This window comes from Leptodactylus fuscus, chromosome 1 (assembly GCF_031893055.1).
Source record: "Leptodactylus fuscus isolate aLepFus1 chromosome 1, aLepFus1.hap2, whole genome shotgun sequence".
NCBI lineage: Eukaryota > Metazoa > Chordata > Amphibia > Anura > Leptodactylidae > Leptodactylus > Leptodactylus fuscus.
In genome coordinates, this window is record NC_134265.1 from 309,714,188 (window position 1) to 309,734,439 (window position 20,252).

Here is a 20,252-nt window from a genome sequence, read left to right on the forward strand (position 1 = left end):
TTGATTTCTTCAATCCAAGCTGGTTGCCTATTGCAGATTCAGTCTTCCCAGCCTGGGGCAGGGCTACAATTTTGTTTCTGGTGTCCTTTGACAGCTCTTTGGTCTTCACCATAGTGGAGTTTGGAGTCTGACTGTTTAAGGGTGTGCACAGGTGTCTTTTTATACTGATAACAAGTTTAAACAGGTGCCATTACTACAGGTAATGAGTGGAGGAAAGAGGAGACTCTTAAAGAAGAAGTTACAGGTCTGTGAGAGCCAGAAATCTTGATTGTTTGTAGGTGACCAAATACTTATTTTCCACCATAATTTGCAAATAAATTCTTACAAAATCAGACAATGTGATTTTCTGGATTTGTTTTCTCATTTTGTCTCTCATAGTTGAGGTCTACCTATGATGTGAATTACAGACACCTCTCATCTTTTTAAGTGGTGGAACTTGCACTATTGGTGACTGACTAAATACTTTTTTGCCCCACTGTATGTCTGGTATATCTCTCAAAAAAGCAGGTCTAGGGTAAGTTCACATGTAGTTTTTTTGGTCAGGATTTTGAGGCCATATGCACCTCAAAATCCTGATCAAAAAGATGGCTCCCATTGAAATCAATGGGAGCTGCTCAGGAGTTTTTTCTGGGAGCTGTTTCTTCCACCTCCCGGAAAAAAAGAAGCGTGGTGCTCATTCTTCAGGCCGAGTCGCCTCGCGATTAGGCCTGAAGACACTCCCTCCTCCGCACTAGGCCCAGTCATTGGGCCTTATCTGGGGCAGATTGCGCGGCTGGAGTGCTGGTGCAGTGCACTGGCTTTCCCTAAGGCCACATATACACAAACTGATAAGCGGGGCAATGGAAGGGAATGGATGTTTTTAAGAAAGTTAGTTCCTTATCATTATTAATAATTGACTTGACAATCTCCTATGTAAAAGGGCATTATGGCTCTGGTCACAACGGTGCTAATGGTTTCTGTCATAATAGTAGAAAAATGATGATTGACAGACTCCAGCTGTGCCAAATATTTTCCATCACGCTGTTAAGCATTTTCCCGCGGTAGTACATTTTGTCTTGCACTTTTGATCGAATGTGCATCAGAGGTGGCTAATGGAGCCTCTAACACGTGTGAACACAGCCTAACAAAATAAATATGACAATATGTGGGTGTTGTAGTCTGCAAAGACAGCCTGTGGATGTCTAAAACACTCCTGCTGTCTGATCAGTGTCTCGGGCTGCGGCTCCATGCCTCTATCCCTCCGTATACTGTGGCTGAAGCAGACACATCTGTAGGCTACTATATATTGTATTTTTGTATGGAATACTTCTAAACTACAACTTAAAACCTTGGGAAAACAAGATTCTTACATAATTATCAGGGATGTGTCCAGAGGGGTCAAGGCGGCCCTGAAGCCTCAAGGGGCTAAAGGCCTCCCTACAGCAGAAGACCCCAGTATTATCGTAGTAGAGTCCTACTCCACATTTTGCATTGGAGCCCAGCAGCTATAAGTTACATGTCTTGTAATTGGAATTTAGATTTTGATATAGCCGAGTCTCTGTAAGCCTGCAATAAACTATAACGTTACTGAATGGCAGTTTTGAGTCTGTATTTGTATGAGGTGACATATGTCAAAAACCAATTGCTGTATGTAAGCGGCTTATATTTACAAAAAGGAACCAAGCTGCCATCTTTGTCAGAAATGCTCCTTGTTGGTTCTGTCCCTGTGTGAAGAATTGCAGTTGAGTAAGGCTTTCTGGTATGTTAATCCCAACTAATAGCAATTAAACACCATCTGGTTAATGACTTGTTATTCCTATCACACAAATGCTGATATTGTAAGGTAACAATTATGCATGGCTTCATTATTCCGCTAAACCTCTTTGTCGTACTTCCCAATACAAGCACTCTTTTCTTCAGAGCATAATCTTTTGATAATGCCTAAGATAGGAAATGACCATTTATAGGATATTTATTTAAAGTTTGGGTTTATTTCATGTGACTTTGTCACAAGCAAAGGATCATTTCTTCTCTCTGCAAAGATTTACACAGGGTCATGTCAGGTTCTATCTGAAGTGCTGTGTTTAAAGCAAAGGACCCTAAGAGGTATAAATTTTACTTCACCAGATGCAGAATGTAAAGGGACTCTCCGGGGACTAATTTTTACCTATTGCCAAGCTGGGTTCTGTCAGTGCTATATTTTGACTCATGAGAGCGGGCCCAGCACCTAACACCCGATTCCGGCTTTTCTCAACTCTCCTACGGTCACAGGTAACCTGTACTATGGGGGACTGGCTTTACTAGTAATCGTCTGTCAGTCCTCAATAGTACATGTACTATGGAAGATAGAGACGGACCTACTCAGGTGCTGGTCCTGATCATATGATCTTGAACCGGAACCAGCCCAAAAACTCATACACCACTGACAGAACTTGGGACAGATACTGTTAAAATTTAGTCTATCATCCCCTACCCCAACCAGATAGCCTCTTTATATAGTCCTGGCATATTACAACTAGCAAAGAATGAGCTATAGCTAAATCATTGTGATGTGGCCCCATTTGTCCCAATTCCTCTCCATGTCCTCAGATTGCTTTTGCTGCACCACAAGATACAGGGGAATTGTGGAGAGAAAATTGTGGAAATAAATGAACACACGTTTTAACTCTATGCTAGGAGTTATACCATGGTCAAGCATCGTTCACATCTGTTTCATGGGTTCCTTTAATATGGATGAGATATGGATGAAAACAGAAATAAAATCTTACTGAACCATATTGACTTTCACATAAAAGAGCTAGCCTCCTCGTGGCAAACTAGTGCTATATGTCATACAAGATCATATTGACATTATAGAGGACCCCTACTCAGGACCCCTTATATGGCCTTATTGAAGCACTCATTTAATTTCAATGTGTCTATTCAGATATCCGAGTTTTTGACTGACATTTTTCACAGCCATCAAAAAATTGACATGCTCCATACACACTAAATATCCACAGCAGACACACGTTTGCGTTTTTGTAACTTGCAGAATGTCAGTTATACCTATGGGAGACCTGTTTACACTATAAAGGAAGGAAGGTTGCGTAGAAGCAGTCACAAATACATAATACTTATAGGGTGGTGCTCAACATCCCGTATAAAAAATGAAAAAATAGAAAAGACAATAAAGAGATGGGGGCACTCACCCATTTGAAGGTATTTTCTTAAAAACGTGGTCCTTTATTAGAGTTCATCATAAAAACAATATGGGAAGGAGCGATGACATACACAGCAGAGGCAACAGCCGTTTCGCGCCTACTACGGGCGCTTTCTCAAGCCAGATATTTGTCCCATCTGAGTTTCCGCAGTGATCTTTTCTGCTGCTCTTTTTGGATCACTACTTGGGGCCTTAGTGTAACCCCCTTTAGGCTATCTCAGACATTTTATGGCAGAGACACAAAAAATACCATAAATGTCTTATAGATGAAGGTCCACTTTTGTGCACCCACATCTCCAAAAACACAGGCCACCGTCTTGCCCCTATGAATGACATGGTGGCTGCACATGTGAGTCCAGTAAATGGCCAAGCATACACTTATTGGGCTCTTTTCAGAAATCCCATAAAAGTGGAAGGAGAGAGAACAAATATGCAATAGGTGAAGATCTTCTAGAAGATATATACCATACCCATAAATGTTTGCGAATGACCACCCTGCTGGCTATATTCCTAAAGTGGGTTAGAAAAACCAATGGGGCGTTAACAGAAATGTATCCCCAGGTGGTTTAGTAACAGTGGTGGTGTAGAAGACTATTCCAGTGTGAATGTTATTGTGTGATTTGTACCTTTTATATATTCTAGTATGAATTTAGATTGTGCATTTCACATATGTATGATGTTTCTCATTATCAGTTATTGGTTGCTTTCCAGTATTAGATAAGCCAGCGTCTCCTCCATGGTCCATGTCTGATCCGCAGTAAGAGCGATCATTGTATAAAGCGGTTGGGCTCTTCCTACATTTGTTTCTCATGAATCATAATCATTAAGAGGAATAACGGAGCAGTCAGCAGTGTAAATAGCTTCCCTGTCGCATTTCTTGTCAATATTTCAGATTAATTCTCCTTCATTACACCACTGCAATTTTGGCCGAGTATTCAGAGCGACAACAGTACAGTCTGATCAACAGGGACAATAAAGCTCGGAGACTCATTATCTGCATGAAAACGCTATGTGCTGCTGTACACAGTGCTGGATACTGATATAAAGAGTAAGCCATATAGATGAGTACTCTGGCCAGGGACTATTAGTCTTTCCAAGCCTCCCGGAGAATATTACATTGGTGGATCCTCTATTCTCTTATAGGTTTCTGTAAATCCTATTCATGCCTTTGGTTAGTGACCACAACTGAATTACCACATCTGTATGGAAACCTCTGGATTTCTGACCCAGTTATTCTTAAACTGAAAAACACAGGGGCTACAATTACCAAAGAAGCGATACTCGCCTGCCCCGGACCTCCCTTGTGGTGTTGGGTCCCCCTTTCGATCTCATGACCGTTATTGTGAACGCCATCATGCCACATTTGCGTCAGATGCAGAAAAGATTTAGCAAATTTTAAAAAGTAAAATAACCTCTATAATATATAGGACCCTCTGTAAAATATGGTGTTGGTTTCTCCTTAAAAACTTTCACCGTTGCAGAATTGCACTTTGTAGATCATTTCTGAATATTTCTTCTTTCCTTGACAAAGGAGCACAGCTAAAGTGCAGACATGTATTCAGAATGAAGAAGTGGTTTGATTCATCGCCATGTGAAATATGTACCAAATACAGAATGTACTTTCTCTCACACACAAACACAATGATGTCTGATTCCGTCTTTGTGTGAGCAAACCTGTGGAGGTGGGATGTGATCCTCTCTCAACAGTTCAATGCACAAGAGAAGGATAATACGGCTGATTCTCTCCTTGTCTGCCTTGCTTCCTGCTCGGTGCACAGCTCGTGCCTCGTACTCCTATTTGTCCCTCTCTGTGCAGGCTATCGCTCCATGGTCAGCTACAGTTGACATCTCTTTTCTAGCTATTCTCCATTTAGCCCCAACTTCAATCTCCTTGTCAGCCATCCACACTTGTCTTCATCTCCGTCTTGCAGCAATGTTTTTGCAATATATGATAAAACTGCATATACGGCCTGGCACTGACAGCCCTGATTGGTTCTTAGAAAATAATATCAATGTGCTAAGCGCAAAAAAACATAGCACACTGACAAAGCACATGGTTATGAAGCCTTCTAATCACAGTCATGGATTCAGATCTACGCTGCTCTGCACTGCTGTATAATGTCCTCCAGGCTGCTGCTGCTTCTGAGAGTGTACTGCAGAAAGATAGGTGATCAGGTTCTCTTCTTCTGCATGCTGAGTAGATATCATAGCAGGTAGTCCCTGACCACTAACTGGGGGAAAACTGAACATTTAGATGGAGCTTTCAGAGGGGAAAACTGAAAGCAATGACATATACAAATGATAACATAGGCAACCTATTCTGAAAAAGTTGCCTGAAACCACATCTGCAGCACGCTTGTATTTAGTGCATGGATTTCTATCACTGAGTCAGATTCTATAGTGTCAGCTATTCTACAAATTTACATAAGGTTTAATAAGGTTAATATTCAACCTGCCCTATCTACTCCATTGTGGCAGTTATTACAGCCATGGTGTGTAGCCACTGGATTAAAGCCTTTCATTTCCCTTTTTAACACATCTGATATCATGGAGACTTTCTCATGCAGAAATAAAGATTGGCTTCCTTCCCCTGTAAAGAAGTAATGAATCGTTTCTTGGAGCACCTCACTGTGCCATGTATCAGCGATCTGCCAACTTTTACCATCCAAGAAGTTCCTCTGCAGTGCAGTGAGATGAAGTCATAGTAGTTGTATCACATGCTCCTGGATCAATACTTAGAACTTCTATGCAGATGATACCATTTTTATGTAACACATAAATAACTTGGTCTGAACACTAAAGCTCCAGATCTGAAGCGTAACTATAATACAGACATGAAATGGTGAATCAATGAGGATAGGCTCTTAAAAGTATAAAGCGTTACACATTAGATTGACTTTCCAGTTATTGGATATCGATGACTTATCATTCAGGTGGGTCACCAATATCATATTAGTGGGGGAAGATATTTCTTTGTATGGATAAACTGCATCCTCTTCACTGCATACCAAGCACCATCCCATATATTGTGTATCGGTTGTGGTTGTATTTATGTTGTCTTTGATGCTGCGGCTCAGTCCCATTCATTTGATTGGAAGTGAACTACAATTGGGCCATAGCACAGATGTACATACAAGCAAAAGCAGGTCTCTCCAAAGCACTATGGCCTCTTCAGACAGCTGGGTACCAGGTATTGGACCCCAGTGAATTTGATATTAAAGGAAAGTTCACACAGAGATTTTTGGTCAGGATTTTGAGGGCGTATCAGCCTCAAAATCCTGACCAAAAAGACGGCTCCCATTGAAATCAATGGGAGCCGCTCAGGAGTTTTTTCCGGGAGCAGTTTCTTCCGGCTCCGGGAAAAACTAAGCGAGATGCTCATTCTTCAGGCCAAGTCGCCTCGCGATTCGGCCTGAAGACACTCCCCTCCTCCGGACTAGGCCCACACTTATGAGTCTGCTACTAAAATTACAATATGGTGACATACAAAAGTGCATTTGCTTTTGAAAATGCAGTTTTTACGCAACTTTTTTTCCCTGCAGTTTCGTACCTGTGATCTCCGCCCGTATTAGTAACTTATTACTGCAAATGTCAGACTACAGTGACTAGAGTATTTAGCACAGAGGACATGTAGTCTAAAGTAAAATGATATTGGGGCATCCAAGGAAGCCGTTACAGAATACAAGGGCATTCCAGGCCATTCAGTGCTTGACTATATCTCTGTCTCTGAACTAGTCAATTTAATTGTTCTCAAAAGAGCGGGAGAACAAAATTTACTGCAGTGCTGGATCTATCAAATGATGGACACCAAGAGCGCCCGACACACCCTAATGACTTTATAGGAGTTCTTCGGGTTTCTGCCATAATATACTTCACTGAATGCCGCACTTTTGTTTGTTTCAGGACTTACATACAGTGAAGATGCAATGATGGCTAGAAGGAGCTTTAATCTTATTCAGGATTGGTCTTCATGCTATTGCCTCTGTTAACTAAATTGGTAATCATTACAGCATTAATACGTTCTCGATGGATCCCAAGTGTAATGTTATTGTCAATGGGCTCCAGAACAGGAGCTGTACATACTGACTATCCTCTCCAGATCCCAAGCACAGCACGTCCTCCTACCCAATTCCTCACTTCTACTCACAGACAGTTCATGGCAGAGTTTCATCCCTGTCATCAATGACAACCCATCTACTTGTGTATGTAAGCAATCTGTGGTTCTGGCTCTAGAACAGACCTCCACACACCATAGCTTTGCCTGCCACTGCCATGGTCCCAGGACCTCATTGACCTGCTCCCGTCTGCCACATAATGTCTTGCGCGGGGCGTGTGGATGTGAGAACTATTAGAATACAAATATTTATTTTACATTCTTCTTAAATGATGATTTTGATATGTACGATTTGGCCGGATATTGCTGCAAATAAACTTCTTTATACATCATTCCAAAGTTATTTTACACACGGAGCAAAATTGCTCTAAACTAAGTGAATGGTCGCTTGGTCCTGTAATAGATCAAGTGATATTTTACGTTATTATATTATCTTATTAGTGTTCCGGCTGCATTTCCATCCCGCTTTCTCTCCTTGCAGACACATGAATTATTAATTTCTTTGGCTCTTTACTGCATTTCTGTATAACCTACTTTAGGGATTCATTTGGGTTATTCACAGAAAGCTAAGCGTATTTTAGGTTGCTTTTTTTAGAGGTTGATAGGTATGCCTAAAATACTCCATATTAAACTGAGTAAATGTTTTCTGCCTTTGCTATTGAATTTTAGCCAGTAGAAAACCTGTGGATTAAGGGTTAAGGGTCACCAGTTGGGGCACATGCTGTTTAATACACTGCTAAAAAGCCAAAAGGGCACTGAATTTAGCGCCCTATCGGCTTTCACGATCTGTGCCCCCAGTGAAGAGCTATCGGTGCCGGTACCGTAGCTCTTCACCATCAGAAGGGCGTTTCTGACAGTCAGTCAGGAACATCCCTCCTCACAGCAGCGCCTGTACTGTGAGAGCGGGGAGGAACACCTCCCTCCCCACCTGATAGTACTCGTCCATAGACTAGTACTGGGGGGGCGTCAGCGTCATCGCTGGGCGGTAAGCAGCGCCCCCTCTCACAGTACAGCGCAATAGACACTACTGTGAGGAAGGGCGTTACTGACTGTAAAAATCTGCTACAGGAATTAGGAAGCACTTTTGGTTTTTGATGCGTTATTTTTCTGCGTCCCATTGATTTCAGTGGGTTTTTCAAGGTGGAATTCGCCTGAAGATGGAACATGTCACTTTTTTTTTTTTTCCTCTAATTGAAAGAAAATCAGCTGCTGGCTCCTATTGAAATAAACGTGAGGCGTTCTTTCAGGTGGATTCCACCTCAAAATCGGCCTGCAAAAAACGTGTGAACATACCCTAACTGTATACTTCACCTAGCGACAGATTCCCTTTACAATAACTAATATGAAACAATGACTGATTATTGTGTTTTGTTTTTTTTTTCTTCTATTGGGTACTGTAGTAACATTGGAATTTTTCTTTGTTTTTTTCTCTACAAACATACAGAATATCACACCATATAAATTAAGTCTTTGTCTGAGTAGTGTCACAACACATGAAATAACACTTTCAAAAGCAGGGTGACAGCATAGTGGGACCTATGCTTATAGCACCTAAAATTTGGGGCTGTTCTCTAGAACTCACTGCCAACTAATTTAACTGTTTCAGGTCCAATATATTTCAGGGCACAAAAACCACACTGTTTCAGCACATCTTAAGCCTGGTTCAGATGGCGTTCTTTTGTCCGGATTTTGACGCAAAAAAACCGCCTCCATTGAATTCAATGGGTTCCTTTTTCCACGAGTAGTTTGTTCCTGCTCATGGAAAAAAGAAGCGACATGCCCATTCTTGACGCAGATTCCACGGTGCGATACTCCCTCCTGACTAGGCCCATTCATTTGGGCCTAATCCGGAGCGGAATGCCATGTCTGGACTCCAGTGCACTGTATGCACTCCACCGCCATCCAGTCATGGTTAGCTGTTTTTTGACCAAATTCTGAGGCGGCCTCGCCTCAAAATCTAGTCCAGAAAACCCTGTGTGAACTCTGCTTTAATCCAACGGTTTTGAGCAGGGCAGGGCATACATTCTAGTAAATGTGCAGTGCTACTTAGGTACTGTTCACTTTCTACCTGCTTTTCTGAATAGTGCCCTGCAGAAAAAATTTCCAGAACACATTTTTGCACAATTAGAGCTAATGCCAAACTTATCATATGACACCAGTTGTATTAAATTTCAATATTGAATAGATGTCCTCAAGACCACCTTCATTTTATTCTGTCACAAGTGAAAAGATGCTAAGATTTCAGAATAAAATCCTTTTTTGGGTTAAAATTTGCTATGTGCTTATCATGTATACATCAAATGAGCTTTGATGAAGACTTGTGACAACAGCCTTAAAACATCTTGTTATGATGTACAAACAAAACCCTGCTTGCTATTAATCCGCCTTTCCCAAGGCTTAATACTTCAATGGGAATTGTAGATTGAGTCCCAGCAGACATAAGAGAGGCACAGAACAGCTTCCCCCTAAACATGTCTCAGTAGCCGTGTTTCGACATTCTTTCACTTGAAGCTTGAACTCACCGATATATCACTTCACAGGCAAATAGGTTTTCCTTCATGGAATGCCTTTTATCCAGGAGGATCCTTTATCTTCCCGGTAGGCTGCTGGATTCCCACCACTCTCACATTAATGAGCTGAATTGACATGGAGGCCCATTGGAAGTACATGTAATTTAATCGTAGGTACAGGGCTTCCCTTTACATGGAGGTCACACTAGACTCCATAATGATTTATATGCAAAGAACAAAGTAATTCATGCAGTCTTTAATGTGTTACAGTGTAGATGGTTTTGACACATTATATAGTTTTATCCTAATGCTTAGATCGTGGGTATTGGGGCAAATTTATAGGCGGGTAGAGAGATTTGCTGTGTATTATATGAAAAAAAACCATATATATGTGGATAGAAAAATATCTGGTAGGAAGAAAATCTGTTCCATCTGCCCCCTTCTATTAACGCTTCTTTATGTTTTTAATGTGACAGTTTTATACCCATTCCAGAGCTAGAGACAGAAATTCTGGTGCCATGTCATCAGTATGCACCACCAGTGCTTATATAGATTGGCAGGTGCCAACAGCAGTCATGTCCTTCAGCATTGTTGTCAGCAGCCAATTCTTAGTGCCCCTGTTATTGAGCAATGACCTGTATCACCAACCTGGAAAAAGTAGTCATCACAGAGAGGATGGAGAGTGGTCTCTGGAATATCTTTAGCATATATTTGCTAAAATAATATCAATAAATTTGGTCTTATTCTGATTTGTAAAGTGTTACGGAATATGTTGTGTCAGGGTCTGGGGTTGCTAGGTGGGGTGGCATAGACACACAAGTCCAGTTTCTTAGTCCAAAACAAAGGTAGAATTTTATTTTCACTGAAAAAAGTAGTGCAGCAACAAAAGGAAACAATACAAAAATAAATACCTTCTCGGCTAGGCTCTAACTAAACATGGGTTACCTCACCTAGAATAGCAAACTCAACAGTTGGTTGCATCAACCAAGAGAGCTCCAACAGTCTGACCTTCCTGCTGCTCTCCAGCCCAGCTCTGTCCCAAGTCTTGCTGCTGAAGCTGACCTTTTAAACCTCACTGATGAGGACAATTCACAGCAGCTGACATGCTTCAGAAACATCCACAATGTGTGGACTGGAGGGGGTTGGAATGACAGGTCCCACTACCAACCTACCTGCCATTCCTAAAAATCCAGCCCAATAGAGAGAACTTGAAATAACGTCCATCAGACAAAAGTTATCTGCTGAGAACCAGTCTTTCTGGAGTTTTTTATCTCACCCACCTGAGTAGTCTGAGATGTATACGCCCTCCATTATCTGACCAGCCATTGGCTTACAGTTGGTGCACTATAAATAAAATTAATCATGATCATAATAATATTAATAATAAATAAGGACAGCAACACAAATGAATTATGTGCTCAATTTTTTTTTTTTCCGATGATGATATCGATGATTGCAATCCAATGATGGTACAAGTAATTGACCACCATGCTGCATTTTTAGGATGAATGTTACTTATCAGTTTCTTACTGTCTCTGTTCTTTCAGGACATATCCTTAACCACCTGCAAGACAAAAGAAAAGGATAAAGTGAACGTTTTTGTATTGAACATTGGAATTTTGACGTTCTTAAATTTGCGGGTGAGTACAATACATATGAGCAGAAGTGTGAATGTTTTCAAGAGTTTGCCAGTTCCTACAACAGTCTTATGAATGCTCCGACTGGCACGAGGCGTGTCTGAATTATCTAGAGTCTCCGACCTTTTAATCAGGCTCCCTCCCGGGTGCCAGAATGGAAATCTGCAACACTTAGAAACTGGCATAGATTTCCTATAGAACTTGCACCCGTTTTCTGGCGCATTATAATAAATATGTTGGACCATGAATGAGACTTTTGCAGAAAGTGACCAGCGAGACTGAGAACAGGGAACGTGATGCATCTTTGGCGCAAGAAAGGGCTATGTGCTAAAGATGCACCACATTAATATCCATCTATTACAGAAAACTGGCATAGATGGCTTGATCATCACAGCAGATGGATACTATTGTAGGACACAAAACCTAATAAATGTAATGTAGAGTTGTAGAGAACTCAGAAGTACATCACTGCTCAAGACCATGTTTTTACCACAGGTGTTTTCTAGAATATACCACTGTAAAAAAATAAAAAAATTATATATATATATATATATATATATATATATATATATATATATATATATATATTAATTATAGGTTATAAAGACCTCTATACCTCTAATTATAAAACAAGTTAAAATAAGAATCTTTGAAACATTTCCCATTAATAAGGCTGAGTTATTTTTTTACATAGAAGTCTATGGAGAGGGGAGGCTGCTGTTAAAACAACACACATACTGCAGCGCTACACTGTGACTGACAGAGTTCTTTTGACGCTGCTGTATCTTTCTACCACTGCTTAGAATGAGGCAATACATCAAGTAACATCCTCCTCCTTCCCTTTCTGTGTGTGTGGCTGAATGAGAGAGACTGATTCTATAGAGATAAGTCTCATAGAGGATAAAGAAGGAGGTAAACAGCATATTAAGTAGCGAAACAAACCAATTTCTGTAATAAGATGTTTTAGAAAGTTTTTTTTATATTCATTTGCACTACTCATTTGTGAAAAGTTGTTTTACAATTGGAGGTACACGTTAAAAAAAAAAAAAAAAAAAGCTTGAAAGGTGACAAGATCTTACTAACCTAACCAAGATTCAGTTCCTCAGTAACACTGTAGCGTTATGTAATATCTATGCATATAATTATATATTTCATTAGACATTCTCACCAGAACATCATTCATGCAAAATTAATGTTTCTCTTCTATCCAAGATTGTGGCTTGAAATTAAGAGGAAACCTGAGGATTTTATTCTGTTTCATGCATATTTTGTGTATTCGCCCATTAGCTCACATACAGACTGCTCTCTGTACAAGTTCTGTTAATTCCCAGAGAAGCTTGGCAGATTTACCTCAGCTTGTTAGTCAGGACTTATAGCGGTTTCAGCATACAGCCGCAGCCTGGGACCATTAAACTATGACAATATTAAAGAGTTTTTGCCATTTTATTAGAAGTAAGGAATATAAAAGGAGCACATTTATGGGAAATTAGTGCTAAGTATATTATCCGTATAGAAATGGATAAAGCTGTCCACACAGGACGGAGTATTGGCAGTCAATGTGTGCCTGGAATGATATCACAGGGCGCCCAATATTAATCTGGTATAAAGTGATTGTCATATTATTGGTGTCTGTGTTTGTGCAGCTATCTCTCAGCCACATGTGCAGGATCCACTCAAAGAAAAGGGATTTGGGTCTTAGTCAGCACTTTAAATCCCCTCTGTTGTATAGTGCTAGGGTTTTTTTTTAGATGCTTGATTGGACAGTGTCCAAGAAGAAAGTAAAAATTAAAACAAAAAAAATGCGCATATACAGTATATATATATATATATATATATATATATATATATATATATATATATATTAGTGGGGGAGGTAGCTCGGTAGCAGCAATGGTGCAGACCCAAACAGTCAAAGACAGGGACACAAAATATTCAGCAAACTGGTTTATTTAGAACAAAAAACAGGAAAATAAATAAACCTTAGCGTCAGGCACAAAATGAGCAAAAACAAAACCAAATCCTGCTCGTCTGAGCAACTAACTAAACAGATTTGATAACCTAACTATACATGTGGCTTACTTCCAGCCACATGAACAAAACATGCTCAATATTGTCTCACAAGACTCAGGGTTACAGGACAGACCCCGACACCTCTTCCTGGATCTACACTGGATCTGCAGTCTTTTTCTGGCCCAGTAATTAGCTAAAGACTCACACTTGGCCTGAGGTCTACTCAAGACCCCCCCTGGACCACACATAACTTAAAAACCTGGGGGAGATATAACATTATTCCAGCACCCGGCCTGTCACCTTCTCACAATTTTAGATAAAGAATTTTAGATAAAGATTTGTCATAAACTTACGTATACTTTTTCTTTAACGTTTGTGATAATTGGAGCAATGTTTGCTTTCGGTGCTGTTCCTGACAGTAGGAGATGTGAAGGCTTTTTGTTCTGCTCAAGTCATTCTGTTAAGAAGTGTCATTCTCTCTCAATATGTGTTAGCTGTTATTGGGTCTCCAGAAAGAAATTGTCAGCACAACAAAATGCTGAACGCGTAGGATGAATAGGAAACACAGTGGACCTTATGAATACTAAATAGAGAGCTGAGCGATATAGCGGACAAGGTAAATGCTTAACAAATGCTTTTCACTTGTTCCCACGTACGGTCTACCTAGCTGCAGGATGACTCTGTATGTGTCAGAGTCGTGATGTGCACACTGTTTGCCAATCCATAATATACAGGGCCCTTAACAATGCTATCACCAATTCTAACATGTATTTTTTAGTACATATTTGTATTCCATCAGGTCTGTAGAGTTTGAGTCAGGATCAATTTTGGCTGGAGTCAGTCAAAAATAAGTTACTGACTTATTATTGTATAATCAATTAGATATATAGTTTGTTACATATTTATATTTCATAGGAATTTATTCACTGGCTTTTTATTGAATTGGCAGAGCTTTATTGCTTCTGTCTGACCATGACTGTTTATTGTAGATAAGTGGAGAGAGGAGGGCGCAGTATCCAACCACCCCTAACTCTGGACCCCACCATTGGACAGCCCCGAAGGTATTTGCTCCATAACTTAACTCTAACTTAACTAATAATGGACCCCAAAATTCCCCCACCCACAACTGTGTGACCCCTGCAACCTCCAAATGATGACACTGAGACTTAATGTTGGATAATTTGGCCACAGCAGCCATTTTATTTACAAACATACATATAAGAAAAACCGTGAGAAAAAAACAATTGAGAACTGTACAACCTGTATCCAAATAATGACCCGAGCAGGAGCCTTTGGAGCTAAAAACGTGGATGGCCTGGCGCCCCTCGAAAATATTGTGACCAGATTATGCTGATTTTGCCACCAGCCGTGACACCGAACCTGGCAAACCAATTAAGTTTGAACGGGGGAGAGCCACACAATGACTCCCCCCCCCCCCCCCCCAACACCACCACCAATTCAACCAATTCAACCAATTCCAAGGACCCCCGCCCACCTCGGCCACCGTGACTCCAGGACTAATGACTCGCGGCAGGCCAACAAACAGCCTGTCAGTACGACAACCTGCAAAAGAAAAAGCATTATCAAGACAAAGTATCAGAAACATAAGGGAGGGAGGGTCCACTTGCTGTGCTGTCTGCCTGTGAACTGAGCTCCAGCGGCTTACCGCTGGACCTGACGCTTAAGCCCGGCCCCCTGCTTCCCTCGGTGCGGGAAGCGGGGCGGCGCCATCTTGGAAAAGCTAAGTGAAGCACCGCTAACTTCACAAATGCTGCCAGAAAATCAAAAGTTTCTGAGAGTTTATGCCCACTTTAAGTAATCAGCTCATGTTAGGTGCAGGGTCAAGTAGTTTTATAGGCGGAATATTCCTTCCTTCCGCCTTGGAAGCAGATTGAGGGAGCTGTTTCTCATAACATGTCCCGGGTGTAAAGGTCTGGCTTAAGGCTGCTGGTGCAGTTAGTAATAGTTGCAGGAGTACATGGGAGAAGCAAAGGCAGTCATCTAATTATCATTGTGACTACAGCCAGAACCAAAATACATTTCACCGGCAGCACTTTACAAGTTAAGGAAGCCTGTGATAACAGATTTTGTTTTCGCTACTAAATATTTAATTTCTGTTATGCCGGGTGATCCCAAATTATTCTCGAGGCTTAAATAATGCAGACGTCTGTACCAGTGCCAAAAAACAATTTACAGCCAAGTGTGTCGCTCTCTGTCTGGAGATGCGTCGTCAGTCCTGTTTAAGTAACACGCAGGTTGCAGTGAATTGCAGTCCGACATCTTAGTCCATGGAGACCCGAAGAGCAATTAAAGCAATTTTAGTAAAGGCTTTTCTAACAATTAACAAAACTCATTTTCCATCTGTAGTGTAGATGGGACACAAAAATCACAAGAGCGTAGCAGTTCTCCCACCAGGAAGCCACTTGGGGCACAAATTACAAAGAACAGTATGCTTTATCTTAGTGTTACATTTCTTCAAGATGTACAATTATACTTGTGTTCCGCCAGTGGAAAATTGAAATAGTAATATGATCTGCGTTTGAACTTATAAGGCAGTATTTACATGTTTAGGTTTTAAATGCAATTTTTAAGCCTAAACTAGTGGATTGAAAAAAAGTAGCACCAGTCATTTGTGCATTTTCTCCAGTGGTGTAACTAAAGTCTTGTGGGCCCCGGTGCAATCTTTTGTCCAGGGCCCCCTACCTCATCCCTACAGTGAATTCTTGATAGTGATGGTTGCAGGTGCTGAGGAGTTTAATCCACCTTAGTGTGGTTAGGGTAGTCTGTGGGTCTCCTTGGTTTATGGGCCAGATGGAAGCTGCAATCTCAATACTGATGCCAGTGCTTATGGGCCCCTAAGTCTCCAAAATATATATTATTAACTTGGGGGGGCAAGCATCTAGGTCATAGGGTCTATCCATAAGAACCTTTTATATACCTACAATCTGTAGTTACTCCTTTAAACGGTCACTAACTGTTCAGACAATTTATGCCCAATTCGTAGAATACCCCATCCTGATAATATTTGCAAATCACTTTCCTTAAAAAAAAAAAGTTAATGCCCTGCCACTAGGGGGCTCCTTTCTTTTAAATTTAGCAGCAGAGACTGCAGAGACGAGAATGTAAGAAATAGGTGGGCGGGTTCAGACATAATCTCTGCAAAGGCATTTCTCTCCCTCAGCTGTTTGCATTGCTCTCTGTCTCTACTCGCTGGACAGGGTGAGTATGTGTATCAGTGCAGACATATGTGGGTGATGACAGACGGAGCAGGGAAAAGACCTGCAAATTGGGTAACTCTTGTGACTCCGCATGGGATGAGAGGAGAGATAGACCATTGCATGAAGCTTTGCACACACTGCTGAGCCTCTTGGGATGTTTTGCTCAGTAAACTATTGCTAAAGGACCACACTATGGACCTGTCCCCTTGCTCTGAGTGAACTGCAGACCAAGGTGCAAGAAAAATGGGGTGATTATCCCTAGAAAAAAATAATAAATGAACACTTTTGAACGGACAGACATCAACAAAGCAATGTTCCCAGGAAGACTTTGTATGATTTGTAAGTTCCTTCCAAAACTCAGGTACCCTTTTAAGTTTTTGGAAGAGATGGCACCAGCTAAACGGCACACCACACATGGCTGTCCATCTCTCTCTCTTCTCTCTATCTTATAAAAATGAATTCTTGTCTGTCTGTCTGTTCTCTAATGCGAACCAAATGACTGGACCGATCTTCACCAAATTTGGTACAGAGATACTTCAGATATCAGGGAAGGTTTAAGATGAGACTCCAACTCGCTTGGACGTACCGTTGCTGAGATACAGCATTCCAAACACAGTGCCCCCCCCCCCCCTTAGCCAATACAAACCTGCACATGCACAATACAACACTGATATAAAAACTGAGATACACGCATCAGAGGATTAGATACACAGATCAGCACACAGTATCACACGCCAGAGGATTAGATACACGGGTCTGCACACAGTCCCACAAACCAGAGGATTAAATACGCACTTCTGCACACAGTTCCACACACTGAAGGATTAGATACATGCATCTGCACACGGTTCCACATGCCGTAGGATTAGATACAGGCGTCTACACATAGTTCCACACTCCAGAGGATTAGATACGCGCATCTTCACACAGTTGTACACGCCATAGGATTAGATACACGTGTCTGCACACAGTACCACATGCAGTAGGATTAGATACGCGCCTCTTCACACAATACCACACAAGGGAGGATTAGATACGTGTGTGTGCACACAGTACCACGCTTTGGAGGATTAGATACATGCCTCTGCACACAGTACCACAAGCCAGAGAATTAGATATGCGTCTCCGCACACAGTATCACACGGGGGAGGATTAGATACACGCGTCTGCACACAGTACCACACGGGGGAGGATTAGATACACGCGTCTACACACAGTACCACATGCCATAGGATTAGATATGCGCGTCTGCACACAGTACCACATGCCGGGGGATTGGATACACGCATCTACACACAGTTCCACACGCCATAGGATTAGATACGCGCCTCTTCACACAATACCACACAGGGGAGGATTAGATACACGTGTCTTCACACAGTTGTACATGCCATAGGATTAGATACATGCGTCTGCACACAGTACCACATGCCGTAGGATTAGATACGCGCGTCTACACACAGTACCACATGCCGTAGGATTAGATACGCACATCTACACACAGTTCCACACTCCAGAGGATTAGATACACGCGTCTGCACACAGTACCACATGCCGTAGGATTAGATACACGCGTCTACACACAGTACCACATGCCATAGGATTAGATACGCGCATCTACACACAGTTTCACACTCCAGAGGATTAGATACGTGCATCTGCACACATTTGTACACGCCATAGGATTAGATACACACGTCTGCACAGAGTACCACATGCCGTAGGATTAGATACACGCATCTACATACAGTTCCACACTCCAGAGGATTAGATACGCGCGTCTGCTCACAGTTGTACACGCCATAGGATTAGATACACGCGTCTGCACACAGTACCACATGCTGTAGGATTAGATACGCGCATCTACACAGAGTTCCACATGCCTTAGGATTGATTAGATATGCGCCTCTTCACACAATACCACACAGGGGAGGATTAGATTAAAGCGTCTGCACACAGTACCACATGCTGTAGGATTAGATACGCACGTCTACACATAGTTCCACACGCCGAAGGATTAGATACGCGCCTCTTCACACAATACCACACAAGGGAGGATTAGATACGTGTGTGTGCACACAGTACCGCAAGCCAGAGAATTAGATACGCGTTTCCGCACACAGTATCACACGGGGGAGGATTAGATACGCGCGTCTGCACACAGTACCACACGGGGGAGGATTAGATACACGCGTCTACACACAGTACCACATGCCATAGGATTAGATACGCGCGTCTGCACACAGTACCACATGCCGGGGGATTGGATACGTGCGTCTACACACAGTTCCACACGCCATAGGATTAGATATGCGCCTCTTCACACAATACCACACAGGGGAGGATTAGATACACGTGTCTTCACACATTTGTACACGCCATAGGATTAGATACACGTGTCTGCACACAGTACCACATGCCGTAGGATTAGATACGTGCATCTACACACAGTACCACATGCCGTAGGATTAGATACGCGTGTCTGCACACAGTACCACTTGCCGTAGGATTAGATACGTCTGAACACAGTACCACAGTTTGGAGGATTAGATATATGCATCTCAGCACACGGTACCACATGCCAGATAATTAGATACGCGTCTCAGCACACAGTACCACACGGGGGAGGATTAGATACGCGCATCTGCACACAGTATCTCACGCCAGGGATTAGATACACCTGTCTGCACACAGTACCACACGCCAGAGGATTAGATACACGCGTCTGCACATAGTACCACATACCGTAAGATTAGATATGCACGTCTGCACACAGTTTCATTTACCGGAGGATTAGATACGCGCCTATTCACACAATGCCACACGGGGGAGGATTAGATACACACATCTGCACACAGTACCACACCAACAAGGATTAGATACTTGCGTCTAAACACAGTACTGCACGGGGAAGGGTTAGATACAGCTTTACTCCAGGTATCCATAACAACTGATCACAGGTTTTTCACTGATATCCAAAATGAGATACACATAATCACATGACGCTTATGGACATACACACAAACAACATACAAAATACATCAGTGCAAAACTGGACAATTCTTATGGGGCCACTACACAAACATAACATGTAATATACCCGTGCGAAGCCGGGTCCTCCCTCTAGTATGATATAAATGAAAACTGGATTCGTGAGGCCATTCCACCTGCTTCCATTGTTCAGTGGTACGGTTCTGATGTTTACAAACCCATTGTGGTGGATGAAGGTCAGTATAGTCTATGACTATGCAGCAAGTTGTGTTTTCTGCCATATTTCGTTATCTTTTCCAGCAATAGGTTCTACAGTAGCCCTTCTGTGGGATGAGAACCCGATGAGCTAGCCTTCGCTCCCCATGTGCTGAGCACCAGTTTACTTCACCTCTCAGTAGTTTTAATGTTATGGCTGAGAGGTGTACAGGATAGGATGTTGCATTTTATTTGCGGGAGCATTGCTTTCCTTCTTATTTTATATGGAAGCTGCTAGACGGCATATCTTATTAATCAGACAGAGCGTGAATGTCTTATGTTTACCATCAGTTGTGTTCCCGCATACTGGTAATGGCTCTACAAGGCCACCAGGAA

General features: G+C 41.9%; 1 protein-coding gene across 10 annotated transcripts in view; it reads left to right on the forward strand.

Moving 5' to 3' along the window:
• Positions 1-20,252, forward strand: part of SORBS2 (sorbin and SH3 domain containing 2) — a 218,724-nt gene that overhangs the window by 55,118 nt on the left and 143,354 nt on the right. For all 10 annotated transcript variants that reach the window (XM_075258987.1, XM_075258861.1, XM_075258853.1 and 7 more), the window contains one exon: positions 11,353-11,445. The gene's annotated coding sequence lies outside the window, so the exon portion shown is untranslated. The remainder of the gene's footprint in view (positions 1-11,352; positions 11,446-20,252) is intronic.